The sequence below is a fragment of the Canis lupus genome, chromosome 16, assembly GCF_048164855.1.
Source record: "Canis lupus baileyi chromosome 16, mCanLup2.hap1, whole genome shotgun sequence".
NCBI lineage: Eukaryota > Metazoa > Chordata > Mammalia > Carnivora > Canidae > Canis > Canis lupus.
In genome coordinates, this window is record NC_132853.1 from 37136322 (window position 1) to 37154622 (window position 18301).

General features: G+C 43.8%; 1 long non-coding RNA gene across 1 annotated transcript in view; it reads left to right on the plus strand.

The window, feature by feature from the left end:
* The first annotated feature begins 273 nt into the window (after window positions 1-273).
* LOC140606630 (uncharacterized) overlaps window positions 274-18301 on the plus strand; it is a 28165-nt gene continuing 10137 nt past the window's right edge. The window contains exon 1 of the long non-coding RNA XR_012008946.1: window positions 274-410. This is a non-coding gene — a long non-coding RNA (uncharacterized lncRNA). The remainder of the gene's footprint in view (window positions 411-18301) is intronic.

The window sequence follows — 18301 nt, forward strand, 5'->3', positions numbered from 1 at the left end:
GCCAAAGGCGAGACTCCGGGCCCGCGTGATTGGCTGGGACGCTAGACGTTGATAGGATAGGGCGCCCGGGAGAACTGGGTAGAGGAGTTCGGGGTCGGCGCCGCGGAAAGGCGGGAGGCGCCCCGCCGCTTCTGGAGCCCGGCGCGGGGCACGATGGGACGCCCCCGGGAAAGGGGCGGAGCGGTGCTCGGGCTGCGGTTGGGGAAAGCGCCGTCACTCGGAGGGGCGTGTTGAGGAGCGTTTCGCGGGCGCTAGCGGGGGAGGGGGGACCGTTAAAGCCTTGCGCCGCGCCCACAGGAAGCCGATTTCGTGGCCAGGCCTGCTTGGTACCAGGCTCTCAGCTGGGAAGGACCTTGAAGACCATGCGGCTCAACTTCCACTTTGCAGGTGTGGAAACCAGCCCAGAGAGGGTATGCAACTTGTCCGAGATTACGTGGAGCCGGTTAATGGCTTGCTCGGGACTGGCCTTAAGGCTCCTGACTGCCCTTGGCCTTCTACGCAGCTTCGGCTTCAAGGAGATGAATGCTCCTGCAGTTGTGAGGCCTAGCTGAGGTGGGGTGGGCATTTGGACGCCCCCATCCATAGCTAGAAGGTATTCAGAGGAACAGAAATGTTTCAGCCGGCGAAGGAACCTCTGTAAAAGGCACATGTGAACCAGAAAGAATGTGTCTGCAGGCGTAAAGGCTTGCCTTTTTATTTCATGTCCTGCAAGAAATTAAGGAAAGTCTTTCTGCAGTAAAATGCACATAAAGAAGATGTGCATACATTGACTTTCTCTGAGATTGGTACATGGGCTCCTCGCGAAGAATTTCCTGATTTACTACATTTTCACCATGTTAAGAGTTAATCGTATGTAGCTGGTTTATAGAGCTCTTTACCGTATAGCTTGAACTTGCAGGATAACTACCCTACTCTAACCATACTGGGAGAACCTAGGAGGGACTCTATCCTTTTTTTCTTTTCTTTTCTTTTCTTTTTTTAAAATTTATTCATGAGCGACACACACACAGAGAGGCAGAGACACAGGCAGAGGGAGAAGCAGGCTCCATGCAGGGAGCCTGACGCGGGACTCGACTCAGGGTCTCCAGGATCACACCCTGGGCTGAAGGCTGCACTGAGCCACCTGGGCTGCCCTGTCCTTTTTTTTTTTTTTTTTTTTTTAAAGATTTTACTTACTTATTCATGAGAGAGACAGAGAGACAGGCTCCATGCAGGGAGCCCGACGTGGGACTCAATACTGGGACTCCAGGATCATGCCCTTAACCCAAGGCCGTTGGTCAACCACTGAGCTACCCAGGCATCCCAGAGGGACTCTGTCCTTGCTGAGAGGTTCCACCAAGAATTGGGAAAGGTTGGCTAGCTACCTTCAATCCTTAAAAGAGGAAGAGTTTTCTCTGCTAGAGAAGTGTGGGGACCATTCTCACCCCACCTATGGCTTAGCAGCCCTACTCACCCCAGCCTTTCGCCTCACCTGTTATCTAAGAGAGAACTGTCCTGTGGGTGTAACGTTATCAGGAATCAGTGAAGGTTAAATAAGACAACATCCAAGAAAATCTTTTGAGTTTCCTCGTGTGGCCTACCCATACTCCCAATAAATAATCCATATTTCCATGTCACTCCAATCCAACTTCCTCCTGCCCCCCAGCAGTTTGCTCCACATGAGAATATTAGTGAAGGCCATTTGGCTGGAATAAAATGCTGGAAAGATAGTATGTTTTGCAGCAAAGTTCAGAAAGTCAAAAAAATATAAAGATCCTTGCCAGAACCCAAGTGAAAGGAATTTTTTTTTTTTTTAGTTGAACTAAGGTTACTGATGGTGCTGTCTAGTCTCTAGCCAAAGCACTCAGTGCTGTCCTGCGTTCAGCAAAGGCTAGTGAGGCACCATAACATGAACGTCCAGCACACAGATTCCAGAAACTGCCTGCCTATGGTTCACAATCCAGCAGTGCCACGTCTTAGCTTGCGTAATTTACTTTGCTTACACGTAAAAATGGGGCTAGGAATTGTACATATTTTATCTAGGGCTTTTGAGAGATCTTAAAGTCAATACATGTGAAGTTCTAGGAACACTGCCTGGCATGCTATATATGTCATATATACATTGGCTATTATGTCTTAACCATGTATTTTGTACTAAGTGAGTGGTTCTTGGTCTTTGGCCTGTTAGGAAAGAAATATTTTAATTCATTAATCTCGCAAGCAAATGTAAAGTTTGACAGGTGCCAAAGAGTGACCCAATCAGGGCTCAGGGAACGTTTACCTGAGAAGGGGAAGAGTTAATCAGGTGGAGAAGGGAGCATGTGCAAAGGCCCTGTGATGGGAGGGAGTACAAGGATTATAAGGAACTGCAAGAGGATCAGTAGCTCCAAAGCACAGAGAACAAAGTTGGAATGTTGAGTAGATGAAAGAGCATATGAGACTTTGCATGCCACGTGTATGATTTTGTCTGTCTATATCCTAAGAGCAAAGGCAGCTACTCAAAGGTCTTAAGATTGGTGTTATAATGTGGAGATTAGGCTGGAAGGAGGGAAGAGGAGATGAGGGAGACCATTTAGGAGGCCATTGCAATAAGAGATGACACATGTAGAAAGGAGAAAGGTAGAAGTAATAGTGGAAATGGGAATAGATATCAAAATGAATTGAACCTGGTGATTGGAGGTGGCACTCATGCCTACTGGATTCCTGGCTTGCACTATGGAATGGAGGGTAAAGTGATACCCTTGCAGTGTTTCCCAAGTAGGAGTAATAGGAGGCCACGTGGTTTGGTAGCTTGGAGAGGTACACAGGGGCTTCCAGTTATATCTCTTGAGCTGTGTATGGTGTCCATGGGTTTCAATATGTTATTCTCTGTATTTTTGAATGTCAAGAATATTCACATATAGAGGACAAATTCTGAAATTAAAGAGAAAAATTGGATTTCAGTCTTACTCTGCCGCTTCTTGCTGTATGATTTGGAACCTTTTGGGTCTGTGAAATGAGAGAATGTGTGTCCCGCCATTGGGTGATCTGAGCGTAAATGAGAGCCTCTCCATGGAGTGCTCAGCGCAAGTTGGGAGATGTTCACTGATGTCTTTGCAGCAAGTGTGTTGGTGAAGGGACAACACCTGCTGGCACCTCCCTACCCAGTTACCCATCCCACGGGCATTTGAGTGAGAAGACCCACTGCAAGGGGAGAGCAAAGCAAACGAACCCAAGAGGGGTCAAACCCTGGCCTCCTCAGTGCTGGGGAAGAATGGAGGTGAATATGACACCTGGAGAACACAGTGCCCCCCCTGCTCAGTGATTGGGCAAACTCCATTGCCATTTTTCTGACTTTCCATACCACACGCCTTTCAAGTAATTTAGAAAAGAGATCATTTTAGGGGCGCCTGGGTGGCTCAGTCAGGTAAGCATCCAACTCTTGATTTTGGTTCTGGTCTTGATCTTGGGGTCATGAGATAGAGCAGCATATTGGGCTCTGTGATCAGTGAAAAGTCTCCTGGAGGATTCTCTTCCTCCCCTCTGTCCCTCCCCTTATTCGCACACTCACACACTCTGTAAAGTAAATAAATAAAAATAAAATCTTAAAAAAAAAAAAAGGATATGATCATTTGCAGAAAAGCAGCTGAGATTTACTGCTCTTTCCTCTTCAATCCCCAGGGCAGAAATACCATCCTCATAAAGCAATCCTCTTGCTTCCCTACAGCCCTTCCCTTTGCTCACCAGGCTCTAGCCTTATTGTTCCTTGAGCACACATCGATTCGTGAGTCTCTGGGAAGTTGGTGTTTGCTGTCCCTGACGCCGATCACTCTTCCCACAGTTGTTCCTTCCCATTCCTCTTCGTTCGGATGTCGCTTCTTCAGAGAGGCGTCCCCTGAGCACCCCATCTGAGGTGGTTTCCCCAGGTGCTCCGTGTGACAGGTTGCTATTCGATGATCTTTAGAACTCCTCAATCTCCAAAATAATCTGTTGCTGGTGACTGTCCCCACTCTGGCTAGAACGCGTTTCACAAGAGCAAGATCTTGTCTGTCTTGTTTGTTGCTTAAAATTGTGCTTCACACCATAGTAGGTGCTCAAATATGTGTAAAATGGATGAAACAGTAAGCATGCAACATGTCCCTATGGCCTATGAGAAGTGACTGTCTAGTTGTGTTAAAGGTGTTTTATAATTTACCTCACCCTCTTTTCCAGTGTTATCCATACTGGCCTCCCTGTGTACCATTGGTCCAATCAAGCCAATTATGTCACAGTATCCTGCAGAAGTAGTTCATCACTCTCCTAGGCCTGTCCCCCACCTGGAATTCCCTCTTTAATCCTGTCTTCAAGGTGATACTCTTATTAATTTGTTTGTTCGACTATATTAATTTTGGGTCTCCCCTCACCCAGCCATTTCAGATATTCCAGGCGACTATGATAATGGCTGTAAGAAAGGTATGAACCTGGGGATCCCTGGGTGGCTCAGCGGTTTAGCGCCTGCCTTTGGCCCAGGGTGCGATCCTGGAGTCCCGGGATTGAGTCCTGAGTTGGGCTCCCGGCATGGAGCCTGCTTCTCCCTCCTCCTGTGTCTCTGCCTCTCTCTCTCTCTCTCTCTCTCTCTCTCTCTCTCTCATTAATGAATAAATAAATAAATCTTAAAAAAAAAAAAAGAAAGGTATGACCAAATGCTGGAACTAAATCTCAGAGTCCTGGAACTAAAATCTCAGAAGAACGGCGCCTGGGTGGCTCAGTTGGTTAAGCGCCTGCCTTGGGCTCAGGTCGTGATCCCAGAGTCCTGGGATCAAGCCCCACGTTGGGCTCCCTGCTCAGCAGGGAATCTGCTGCTCCCTCTCTGTCTGCCTCTACCCCTGTTCATCCTTGTCCATGTATGCTCTCTCTCTCAAATAAATAAAATCTTTAAAAAAATCTCAGAGGAGGAAGAGACATGTGATTCCTGGCTTAGTTAAGAGAAAGCTTAGTAGACAGAATTTGAGTTGAACCCTGGAGTATTGGAGAGGATTAAGGATTGCAGGAAGGCTTCTCCAACCCAGGTTAATCTCTCTGCTTACTCATAATGTTATCTTAGGAAGGTTTATTTGAAGCCTGTGTCTCAGTCTCCTCATCTGCAAAATGGGGAGAAGAGTCTTAGCCAGGGTTGGCTTATGGGGATGAGACCTGTACAGTCACCTAGACACTTAGAAGAGCTGGCGCCTCACTTGGTTTAGTGTTCTGTTGGCACCATATGAAGTTAAGAATTTTTGAACAAGGGGCCCTGAAAGTTGTGTTCTGATTGTGTTTCAAAGGGTTATTGAAAAGTCCTAGGAAGTTAATACATGAACGTTTTTTAGAACAGTGAGGGCCTGGCCTGTAATGAGGGTTTGGTAAGTGCTATCATTTTTGATATTGGCATTGGTGTTCTCAGAACTCTTGTAACAGTACTGCTCACAGTGCACCTCGAGTTAGCATTTGAACAACCCACAAATATTTTTGAGTGCTTGCTCTATTAAGGTACCAGATGGGTCACAAAGATGAATAGCACAGTGCTTCCTAGCCTAGCTCAAAGAACAAAGCATGTGTTTTAAACATACTAATTAGTAATAACATGTCAAATGAAGACTATAGTGATTTTAAAAGTTGGTTTTGGGGCCCTTCCTTCAGATAGTATTAGTAGTTTTGTGGGGGGAGGTATCCCAGATTCTGTACCCCAGGTGATATCAGTGAACAGGCAAGCTTTGTAACCCCTGGCATGAGCTCTAAAGAGGCCAGGTGGAACAGAAGGGAAAAGGTTGGCATTGGAGTGGATCAGACAGGGATTCAAGTGCCATCTACTAGCTCTGTTATGCTGTTTAAATTCTTTAGCCTCTCAGTTACCTCATTTGTAAACATTAAAACCATACTTTAAAGATTAAATTTTGGGGGTGCCTGGGTGGCTCAGTGTTAAGCATCTGACTCCTGATTTCGATTCAGGTCATGATCTCAGTGTCTTGAGATTGCCCTGTGTTGGGCATGGAGCTTGCTTGGGATTCTCTCTCTCCTTCTCTCCCTCTGCCTCTCCCTGCCTGCGCCACCTCCCTCCTTCCCACTGCCCATGTGCACATGCGCATGTGCTCTCTCTTTCTCTAAAAAAATAAAACTTAAAAAGATTAAATTCTTCAATGCTTGAAAAAGCTGAGAACATAGTGGATACCTAATTATGAGTTATTTCCTCTGGTAGGGAAGATGGTATCCCAGGAAGGGGCAGTCACAGAGGGCTTCCTGGAGAAGATAATTTACCCCTACAAGTAGTATATTTGGTTAGAAGAAAGGCTTCTGATCACACAGTCTAGCAACAGTCAAGATATTAGGTGGCCCTATTAGAAGAATGTTAGACCACAAAGTAATTGATGGGAGGAGTTGGTGACTGATAGATACAGAGGAAAGGAAAGGTGGAAGGTGAGGCCTGGGTCTCCAGCTTGAGTGAGAGTGGGTCATTTTGGGATGCCTGGGTGGCTCAAGGGTTGAGCGTCTGCCTTTGGCTCAGGGTGTGATCCCGGGGTCCTGGGATCAAGTCCTGCATTGGGCTCCTTTCATGGAGCCTGCTTCTCCCTCTGCCTATGTTTGCCTCTCTCTCTGTGTGTCTCTCATGAATAAATAAATAAAATCTTAAAAGAAAAAAAAGAGTGGGTCATTTAAAAAACAAGGTCAGGTATGGAAGCTCACTTGGTGCAGCAAGGTGGGGTAGAGGCTGAGGGAGGGATCCTGAATCCAGTTTTAAAAACTTTTAGTTTTTAAGGTCACAAAGAGGCATCCAAGGGAAACTAGACCCTTTTGATTGGGACTTTGGGGCAAGGCTGATGCTTTCGGAATAAGAAGTTAGAAGTGAAGAGCAACAACAAAAAAGAAGTTAGAGGTCAACAGATGGGAAACAATCATTGAGTTCCTAAGAGTACATTATGTCTTGAAGGACGTTGTATAAAGACAAAAACAAAAGGTTTGGGGAATGGAAATGGGGTTCCAAACTCATAGGCAATAAAGGAAGAGAAGGAACACCAGAAGTAGGAAAAGAAATGGGTGAGTGGACTATAGCTGAAGAGTCTGAATAATGCCCACTCTGCCACCCTGGGATGTCCATGTGCTAATCCCTGGGACCTGAAGATGTGTCACTTTATGTGACAAAAGAGACCTTGCAGATGTGGCTAAATGAAAGATATTGAGATGGGGAGATTTTCCTGGCTTATCTGGGTAGGACCCAATATAATCACAATGGTTTTCATAAGAGGGAGGTAGGAGAATGAGTCAGGGAAGGTGAAGTGATGACAGTAGAGGCCAGAGTGATGGGCCAGGAGCCAGAGTATGTGGGCAGCCTCTAGAAGCCGCAAGAGGCAAGGAGCAGCTTCTCTCCTGGGGCATCTAGAAGAAACACAGTTCTGTTGACCCATATTAGACCTCTCACTTCTGGAACCATAAGAAAATAATCTATGTTGCTTTAAGCTACTGCTTGTAGTAATTTGTTATAGCAGCAATAGGAAATGAATGCAAGAATAACAAATAGAAACAACCTAAATCTCTAACAATAATAGAGGGGTTAAATAAGTCATGCTATGTTGGTATGATGAATGCTACAATGGTAGTTAGCCATTATAAATTATGCTAGAAGATCGTCTAATCATGTAGAAAATGTTCACAATAGATTGCCAAGTACAGACAGCAAGTTATAATATTATAGGTATTTATTTTTAAACTTTAAAAAAATATTTTATTTATTTATTCATGAGAGACACACACAGAGAGGCAGAGACACAGGCAGAGGGGGAAGCAGGCTCCATGCAGGGAGCCCCATGTGGGACTCGATCCCAGGACCCCAGGATCACGCCCTGAGCCAAAGGCAGACCCTCAACCACTGAGCCACCCAGGCGTCCCAATATTGTATTTATATTAAAAATTCATCAAGCTCTACACTTAAGATTCATGCATTTTATGTACTTGACTGTAGATATATGTCAATAAAAATGTTTTACACATTGAATATATATGTCCTGTTTTGTTCAAAGAAGAGAAGCATGTATTATATCTGTGTATCCATGAATAGGAAAAAGACTGGGAATGTATAAACCAAATGTTAATAATGGATGTCTCTGGATGGTAGTACTAGAGATGATTTTTATATTCCTTTTAGAATCTTTTCTGTGCATTCCAATTTTTCTTCAGTGAACAGATGTTACTTTGATCAGAAAAAAATCTTGAAAATTGGTTTTCTTTTTTAAAGATTTAATTTATTTATTTGAGAGAGAGGGAGAGCACAAGAGCAGGGGGAGGGAGAAGCAGATTTTCTGCTGAGTGGGGAGCCAGATGCAGGCTTGATCCCAGGACCCTGAGATCATGACCTGAGCTGAAGACAGATGCTTAACCAACTGAGCCACCCAGGCACCCCTAAAATTAGTTTTTAAAACTCAAGGAAAAGGAGTAGGGAGAGTCTTTTAGTTTAGTTTTTTTTTTTTTTTTTTTTTTTTTGAGAGAGCATGAGCCAGGGTGGGGGTGGGGCAGAGGGAGAGACAGATTCCTAAGCAGGCTCTGTGCCCAGCGCAGAGCCCAGCATAGAACCTGATTTGGGGCTCGATCTCAACACCCTGAGATCATGGCCTGAGCTGAAATCAAGAGTTGGAGGTGTTTAACTGAGCCACCTAGGTGCTCCAATGGTAAGGAAAAAGTTTGAAGAGGTTATGTGTAAGCTTACGGGCAAGGCCCCTGTGCCACCTGGCGCAACTAAGCTTCTATAAACAGTTTCTGAAAATAGATGATGAATTTTTTTTAAGATTTATTTATTTATTTTTAGATAGGAACAGAGAGAGCGTGAGCACCAGTTAGAGGAGGGGCAAAAGGAGAGAGACTATCTCAAGCAGACTCTGCCTGGAGCCTGATGTGGGGCTCCATCCCAGGACCCTGAGATCATGACCTGAGCTGAAATCAAGAGTCAGTCGCTTAATCAACTGAGCCACCCAGACGGCCCTAGGTGATGACTTCTTTTGTATTCTATGCTCCCCCATCCCCAAAGCAGAAAGGGACTCAGTACCAGGGACATGGAAGGAAGGAGAAAGGCATAAATGTAGAGCTAAAAGCTTCATGAACCCCAAGTCAGGAGCCTCTGAGAGAAGCGTGGAAAGTGGAGCAAATGATTTAATCAGCCTTCCCCCTACCCCTCCTGTGTTTGTAGGCACACCAGACACCCTCAGCCACTTTCTCCTTTCATTTATTCAGTCCTCCTGTGTTCCCTTCCTTTGTTCTTTTTTTTTTTAAGTTGTTTGTCTTTTTATTGTTCGATAGCAGTTTTTTTTTAATTTTTATTTATTTATGATAGTCACAGAGAGAGAGAGAGAGAGAGGCAGAGACATAGGCAGAGGGAGAAGCAGGCTCCATGCACCGGGAGCCCGACGTGGGACTCGATCCCGGGTCTCCAGGATCACGCCCTGGGCCAAAGGCAGGCGCCAAACCGCTGCGCCACCCAGGGATCCCCTGTTCTTTTTTTTGATTACCAAAGTAATACGTGGTCCTCACTAGGGAAATTTTGAAATGCATCTAGAGATAAGAAGCATAAATCACCTATAATCCCAAATTATATCCACCATGAAAATACTGGCATATTTTTCCCAACAGTTCAATTTCAATTGAGAGCCAAAATATTACTATGTAACATTTGTTGTCACCACCTAAAAATGTACTTTAAAAATTTTTAAATTTGTTCAACTTTTTATCAGGTTGCATTTAAAAGTAGTATTAGGGATCCCTGGGTGGCTCAGTGGTTTAGCGCTTGCCTTTGGCCCAGGGTGTGATCCCGGAGTTCCGGGATTGAGTCCCACATCAGGTTCCCTGCATGGGGCCTGCTTCTCCCTTTGCCTTTGTCTCTGCCTCTTCCTTTCTCTCTCTGTCACTCATGAATAAACAAATAAAATCTTTTAAAAAATAAAATAAAATAAAAATAGTATTAATTGGGGGCATCTGGGTGGCTCAGTTGGTTAAGCATCTGCCTTCAATTCAGCTCAGGTCATGATCCCGGGGTCCTGGGATCGAGCCCCGCATCGGGCTCTCTGCTCAGTGGAGAGTCTGCTTCTCCCTCTCCCTCTGCCACTCCCCCTGGCTTATGCTCTCTCTTTCTCTCAAATAAATAAAATCTTCAAAAAAAATAGTATGAACTAAATGTATTTGAGCTGGTTCTGAATGAGTTTTGACACTAGTAGTGTAATGCAGAAGTAAATAAGCCCTTTTAACTCTGACTTAAGCTTTTAATATACCACTAGAACAACCTAAAAATTGAAGATCATTGAAGTATGCCCACTAACCCCGAAGCTCACTGAGGCTTCTCTTCCTGGCCAGGTGTTGTAGGGAATCCTGTATTCTGGGCCCAGACTCTTCTAATCTTTCTGTTCTTCTTTTCTTTATTTGGGTACATACTCAGTTTTGATGATCTGCTTTGTTGTTTGGGGGAAAACCCAGCTCTTTTCTTCCTGTATGTCTCTTTTATTCTCAAACGACTGCCACACTCACGAACTTCTAACTCCAGATGTGCACCCCCCTTCCCCCGCAGCAATTCTCTGACACCATCTGGCGGTCCTACAATCTCAGTTCTGACACTGTCTACCTGGAGACAGCGTCAGATCCCACAGGCTAAGGGCTCAGTCCCATAAGACTACCCCCACCCCACATCAGATGCCAATTGCAAGTGGTAGGTCCCCAGGTTATCCACGACTTCTGTTCTACTTGGCTACGAATCAGAGGTCCCCATGACCCCTTCTTCAGGTCACAGAACTCAGGGAAATGCATACATTAACCAGTTTATCAAAATATATGACAAAGGATACAGATGAACGGCCAGATGAAGAAGTACACAGGACGAGGTCAGGGAGGGTCACAAGTGCAGGAGTTTCTGTCCCTGTGGTTCGTGGATGTGTTCACCCACCTGGAAGCCCCCAAACTTGCTACTATTGGGATTTCTATAGAGTTTGCCTCATATGGGCATGATCAGTTATCAGCTCCATTTCCAGCCCCTCTCCCCTCTAGAGAAGGGAAAGGAGGGTGAGTCTGAAAGCTCTAACCTTATAATGGCTTGGTTTTTCTGATGACCAGCCTCCATCCCTAAGCCCATCCAGAGGTACCTCATTAGAACAAAAGATGCTTCTAGTGTTCCTATCACTTAGGAATTTACTAAGTAAATTTACTAATTTATCACTTAGGAATTTACAAGGGTTTTAGGAGCCTTATGCCAAGAACCAGGGCAGAGCCCAATATACATATTTTTTTCTATTCTCCCACATTTGTACATTCTCTATGCACACATCTATCTTTTTTCCCTGTGAGACCATAACCCAGGGTTTCCTCACACTTGGCACTATTAATATTTTGAGTGAAGTACTTCTTTGTTGGGTAGGGGGGAGCTGTCCTGTGAGTTGCAGGATTTTTTAGTAGCATCCCTGGCATCTACCCACTAGATGCCAGTAGCACACCCTTCTTGAATCATGACAATCAAAAATATCTCCAGACCTTGCCTGATGTCCCCTGATGGAAAAACCGCCCCGCCCCACCCCCTGCAGTTCGGAAATACTGCTCTAGCTCCCTGAGGTCAGAGTTCACGTCTTACAAATCCCTTTATTCCCTAAAATGCACAGCACATAGCGTTTTTATTGTCCAGCCAGTATCATTGCCTCATGAGAATAAGAGCTATTATTTATAAAGCCCTTACTATTTTTATTGTTCTAAGCTCTTCACCTATATTAACTCATTTAATCCTCATGACAACGCTATGAGAGAAGCATGGCTATTATACCCTTTCTACAGTCAAGAAACTAAGGCTCTAAGGGGTGTCTGGAGGGCTCAGTCGGTTCAGTGTTGGACTCTTGATATCAGCTCAGATCATGATCTCTGGGTTTTGAGATGGAGCCCTGCATCAGGCTGTGCGCTGAGTGTGGAGCCTGCTTAGGACTCTCTCTCTTCCTCTGCCTCTGCCCCTCCCCCATTCCCTCCCCCCTCATGCTCACTCTCTCTCTCAAATAAGCAAAATCTTAAAAAACCAAAACAACAACAACAAAAAAAGAAGGTTCCAAGAGATTAGTGCTCAGGGCCACTTAGAGAAGGGACATCTGGATTTGAACACTAACCTAGGCAGTCTCATGGAGGTTTTCAACCATTTTTCTTTTTCTTTTTTTTTTAAGATTTTATTTATTTATTCACAAGAGATACACACAGAGAGAGGCAGAGACACAGGCAGAGGGAGGAGCAGGCTCCCTGCAGGGAGCCCTACGTGGAACTCCATCCCAGGACTCCGGGGTCACGCCCTGAGCCAAAGACAAACGCTTAACCAATGAGCCACTCAGGCGTCCCTCTCAACCATTTTTCTATCTACTGCTTTTAAATACAGAAAATCAACTCAAAAAAAAAAAAAAAAAAGAAAAGAAAAGAAAGAAAGCTGGACATTATCCATCTGCCTACAGAATTTGCATAGGCAAACACATGATAAAAATAACGTTTTCTGTTCTTTTTCACAAAACACGATACAGCAAAGCATTTTGCCATGTCGCTAAAATCTTCTAAGTTGTTTGAATGGTTGCATCATAACCAGTCTCTTCTTACTGGCCTTTTGGTTGTTGTTAATATTTTATTTGAGACATTGTTATCAATTTTTTGAAGTATAATTTACATGCAGTACAGTGCACCCATTCTAAGGGTATATGTTTTGACAAGGGTATAAACCTCTGCTCCCACCCACACAATCACGATACAGAACCTTTTTTTTAAAGGTTTAATTTTAAGTCATCTCTACACCCAACGTGGGGCTTGAACTCACCACTGTGAGATCAAGAGTCACATGCCGCACTGACTGAGCCAGTCAGGCACCTCAAGATAACATTTTCATCACCTTTGTTCCTTTCTGTGTGGTGTGTCAAAACTAGCTAATAAATACCATAGTATCAGCTTGGGAGAGCCAAATTATGTACATCTCTTCTCAAAAACTACGTTTAATGACATAACATAAGTAGCTCAGAATTAGCGATGGTGGAAGTATTCCTATTCCCACCAAAGAAATCAGCAAAGTGCCACAAATCAGGGTTTCCTTTTTTTTTTTTTTTTCTTTTAAGATCTTATTTATTTATTCATGAAAGATACACAGAGAGAGGCAGAGACATAGGCAGAGGGAGAAGCAGGCTCCCTATGGGGAGCCCCACACAGGACTCGACCCCAGGACCCTGGGATCATCTGACCTGAGCCAAAGGCAGATGCTCAACCACTGAGCCACTCAGGCGTCTCTTGCTTCCTTTCTTTTTTGAGAACCAGTTTGCCAGCCAGTACCACAACGAGTACCACAATGTGCCAGCAGCACATACTTTTGTGGCTAGCTTCTTATGTTTAGCATATTTTTGAGATTGATCAATGTTGTGCTTATCAGTAGTTCATCCCTTCTTACTGTATTCCGTCCGTACAGACATACAGCAGAGCCAGAGCCTTTATTTTGGTTAACACAGGAAGGAACGGATGCGGTAGGGTAAACAGATTTAGGACTGGCTAGTTTAACAATTTCAGGGGACCCTGGGTTCTAGGGACTTTCTCTAATTGTCTACCTGGCCTTGGAATGATTAGGGCAGAGGAACAGTGACCCTTGTAGAAGCAAGGTGAAGTAAGTAGTTGAGGTAAAAAGACTTTGGATTGGTGGGTTTGTGGATAAAAGGTACACTGGACGAATAGTTTACTACCTTTAAGAATTGGCTAGCCTGGGAGGGGCAGTCTCTCCAGATTTAGCAAGGTCTCAAGATGTCAAAGCTTCAGGAAATACATTAAAAACCCCAAAAACCAAAAACCATGATTAATACGCCTCACTTTTTTTTTTAAGATTTTATTTATTTATTCATGAGAGACACAGAGAAAGAGAGGCAGAGACACAGGCAGAGGGAGAAGCAGGCTCCCTGCAGGGAGCCCGATGTAGGACTCCACCCCAGGACCGCGGGATCACGCCCTGAGCCAAAGGCAGACGCTTAACCACTGAGCCACCCAGGCATCCCTAATACACCTTCTTGAAAGGCTAATCTAGAAAAACTCTGAACTCCTGATGGTAAGCATAACTTAGATAAAGCATTGTACTGAAAAGCAAGGAACTAGGTAAGGACAACATACCAAATGGTGGGACCTCCTGGCCCCCTTGTAACCTTGGCCCTGAGATTCTCCCAGCCAAGCTAATGCCCCACAACCATTAGATTGGAGGATTTTTCTTTGGGAAAACTGACAAGCCCAGGAGAAAATACCCATGGATACTGCATTTGTTGCCTAGGGATGCTATAGCAAATTACCAAGAATTGGTGGCTTAAAACAAAAGAAATTTATTCTTTAACAGCACTGGAGGCCAGAAGTTTGAAAGCAAGGTAGCAGCAGAGCCAGGCTTCCTCTGGAGGCTTGAGGGAATATTCCTTTCCTTGCCTTTTTGAGTTTCTGGTGGCTCCAGGTACTCTTTGGCTTGTAGATGCATCCATCTTCACATAACTTTCTCTTCTCCTCTCTGGGTCTCTTATAGACTCTTGTTATTGGAGTTAGGGCCCACCCAAATAATCCATGATGGTCTTATCTCAAAATCCTTAACTTATATTTGCAAAAATTGTTTTTCCAAATAAGGTCATATTGATAGGTTATGGGGATTAGGATGTAGACATATCTTTTGGGGGGCCACCATTCAACCCACTACAGATATTAGGAGCTTAGAGTCCCCTGTGAAAATCAGCTCAGTATGGTCAGGCTCACCAACTGAGAAGCCCTGTTTCATGAACACAGAACTTTCAGACAATTTTAGTGCCTCAGTCTTAATCATGAATAGACTGTCAAGGATAACTTGGTAATTGAAGAAACTCTAACATAAAAGACAAAACTAGACAAAACTAGTTAGAAAAACTAACATAAAAGACAAAAACCAAACAAAGAAACAAGATTAAAGGGAAATTGGGGAACATGGTAATGGCACGGAGAACAGAACAAAACAAAATCTAAACTTTTTTTAAAGATTTTATTTATTTATTCATTCATGAGAGACAGAGAGAGAGAGAGAGAGGCAGAGACACAGGCTGAGGGAGAAGCAGGCTCCATGCAGGGAGCCCGATGTGGGACTTGATCCCAGGTCTCCAGGATCATGCCTTGGGCCGAAGGCAGGCGCTCAACCGCTGAGCCACCCAGGAATCCCACAAAATCTAAACTTAAAAAAAATAGATAGTGGCATGTGGGTGGCTCAGTAGGTTAAGCATCTGACTTCAGCTCAGGTCACGATCTTTGAGTCCTGGGATTGAACCTTGCATCGGGCTCCTTGCTCAGCAGGGAGTATGCTTCTCCTTCTCCCTCTTTCTCTCCCTCTACCCCTCCCCTGGCTTATGCTCTCTCTCTTTCAAATAAATAAATAAAATCTCTCTAAAGAAAGATAAATATTCTCAAAGAGAGAAGGAGATGTTGCATCCATGAAACAAGAACAGAAGGTTATTTAAAAAGAACATTAGGGGGATGCCTGGGTGGGTCAGCAGTTGAGCATCTGCCTTTGACTCAGGGCATGATCCCGGGTTCCTGGGATCAAGTCCCACATGGGCTCCCCCATGGGGAGGCTGCTTCTCCCTCTGCCTATGTCTCTACCTCTCTCTCTGTGTCTCTCATGAATAAATAAATAAAATCTTAAAAAACAAACAAATAAAGAACATTAGGGAATAAAACAGATCTAAAAATACGAAAACCAATAACTTCAATCAAAATGTTGGAAGATAAAATTGAGGAAATAGCCTTAAAAAAAAAAAAGCCAGAAAATAAACATAAGGGGCACCTGGTGGCTCAGTTGATTAAGTGTCCCACTCTCGATCTCAGCTTAGGTTTTGATCTCAGGGTCAGGATCTCAGAGTTCAAGCCCCATGCTGGGTGCAGAGGCTACTTAAAAGAAAAAAGAAAATAGTCATGAAAGGATTTTTAAAAGCTAAAGGTATTCCAGGAGGACTCATATGCAACTCAGAAGAGTTACAGAGAACAATGGAGAGAAAGCGTTGAAGGCATAATTCAAGAAACCATCTCGGAACTGAATGGTCTAGATGTCCAGAATGAGAGGCCCACTGAGTGCCCAACATAATGGATGAAAAAGAAATCATGACATTTTGGATCAGTGAGTAAATAGAGGAAGGTTATCAAAACCTCCCAGAGATAAGAAACCAGGTCACATTCAAAGGAAAAATAATCAGAATGGTGCCATGCTTCTCATCAGCCATGCTGGAAGACAGTGGAGGAACACTTTCAAATTATGTACAACCCATAATTTTACAAATGAGCCAAAGACTGGATTAGTAAAGTAAGCACATTTTCAGACACGTGAAATCTTAAAAACTTTACTTCCTACCCATGGACGCTTTCTCAGGAAACCTCTTGGAGGATATGGCACACCAAACTGAGAAAAAAAAATCAAGACACAGGAAGATGTGTGATCCTGGAAACAGAATATTCAACATAGGTGAGAAAGGAAGAGAATCCCCAAGATGATGATGAAGGGACATCCCAGGGTGACAGATGGCTTGGCAGCAGGCCTAGAGAGTAATCAGCTGAGATTGGGGCAGGAAGACAGGAGGCCCCAGAAAGGATGTCTCCAAGAATAAGATGAAATGAATAGAAGAAAAATATACCCTTTTAGTGATGGTGGAGGATGATTTCATTACAGGGACATGGAAAACTGAGCAAATATAAATGAATTTGTTTTTTTTTTTATTAATAATTAACTCAAGGAAAGTTTTTTTTTAAAGGCCTGCAAAAGAAACAAAACTTAATCATAGTAGACTAAACAGCTTGACTGGGAATAATATTTACAGAGGCATGATTGTGTAAACTGACTATACTAATCTCCACCAACCCCAACACACATGGGCTTTCCTCCTTGCAGACTGTATGCCAGCCGGCAGGAACTCTCTCTGTTCCAGGTATCCTGGGCTTCTTTTGGTTAAACAGGAATTGAGTTAGTTAATTCCAATTAGTGAATTAATACATTCACAAATTGAATCATTGAATCAAAATGGCCATCAGAAAATTGGGTCTAAGCAAAAGGCTGTGGACAAAAGTATACATACATACATACCTTTTTTTTCTTTTTAAAAACTAAACACTTGTAAAAGATTGAAGCTTTAAATTTATGTTCTGCTAACTCATTTGAGAACTTTTTTTTTTTTAGAACTTTTTTTTAAAGTAAGCTCCATGCCCAGTGTGGGGCTTGAACTCATCACCTCAAGATCGAGCATCTCCTGCTCTACCAACTCAGCCAGCCACCTCTAATTTAGGACCTTTTGATTTATCCAAACAACATATCACTGTTTATACCCAATGTTCGTCCCATTATAGGGAAGATAAGTCATATATATTTGCATTCAGCATGTTAGACTGACCCTTAACACGTTATATTGCAATTTTTTTTTCTAGTTCTGTTTTTATTTTTCTACTAGACTATGAGTGATTTGAGGGCAGCCTCTTGTTCTTTCTGTGTAAGGTTCTGGCGCCTAACACAGATCTTGGCTGGCTGGCTGGCTGGCTTGCTTGTTTTCTTCCTTTTTTAAACCTAAGATTTATTGAGTCGCCACAGAAAACACAGCTTGAGATGGTGACCATTTCTGTCCAGAATGTTTGATTATTCACACAACCCTGTCCACATCGGTCTGCCCAGCACTGAAGTTGTGTGGGTTTTTAAAAAAGATTTTATTTATTTATTCATGAGAGACACAGAGAAAGAGGCAGAGACATAGGCAGAGGGAGCGGGAGAAGCAGGACCCTGGGATTACAACCCGAGCCAAAGGCAGACTCAACCATTGAGCTACCTAGGTGCCCGAGGTTGGTGTTTTTATTATCATCTCTTCCACCCTTCCAGTTTGCCAAAAAGGATCTGAGTTCCAGAGAGTGCCTTGCTCAAGGCCATTGAAGTCAGTGTTAACGCCTCTAGTGGAACCAAGGTCTCCTGACACCCAGTGATGCACTTCCAATATTAATTAATCAATTAATTATTAATTGATTTATTATTTCATGTAAATTTTTTTAAACGTGTAATTGACACAATGTTGCATTGGTTGCAGGTGTAAAGTATAAGTATAGTGATTCGCTAATCTGTGCTCACCACAAGTGGAGGACAGCTACCACCTGTCACCACACAGCGCTACTGCAATACTACACTGACTATGCTCCCCACACTGGAACTTCAGTCCCCTCGGGGATTTATTCCATAGTTGGAAACCTGTATCTCCCACTCTCCTTCACCCATTTTGCCCATCCCCTACTGATACTACCCACCCCCCCCCGCCCCCAGCATTTATTTACTTATTTATTTGGGAGAGAGGGCTGGGGGAGG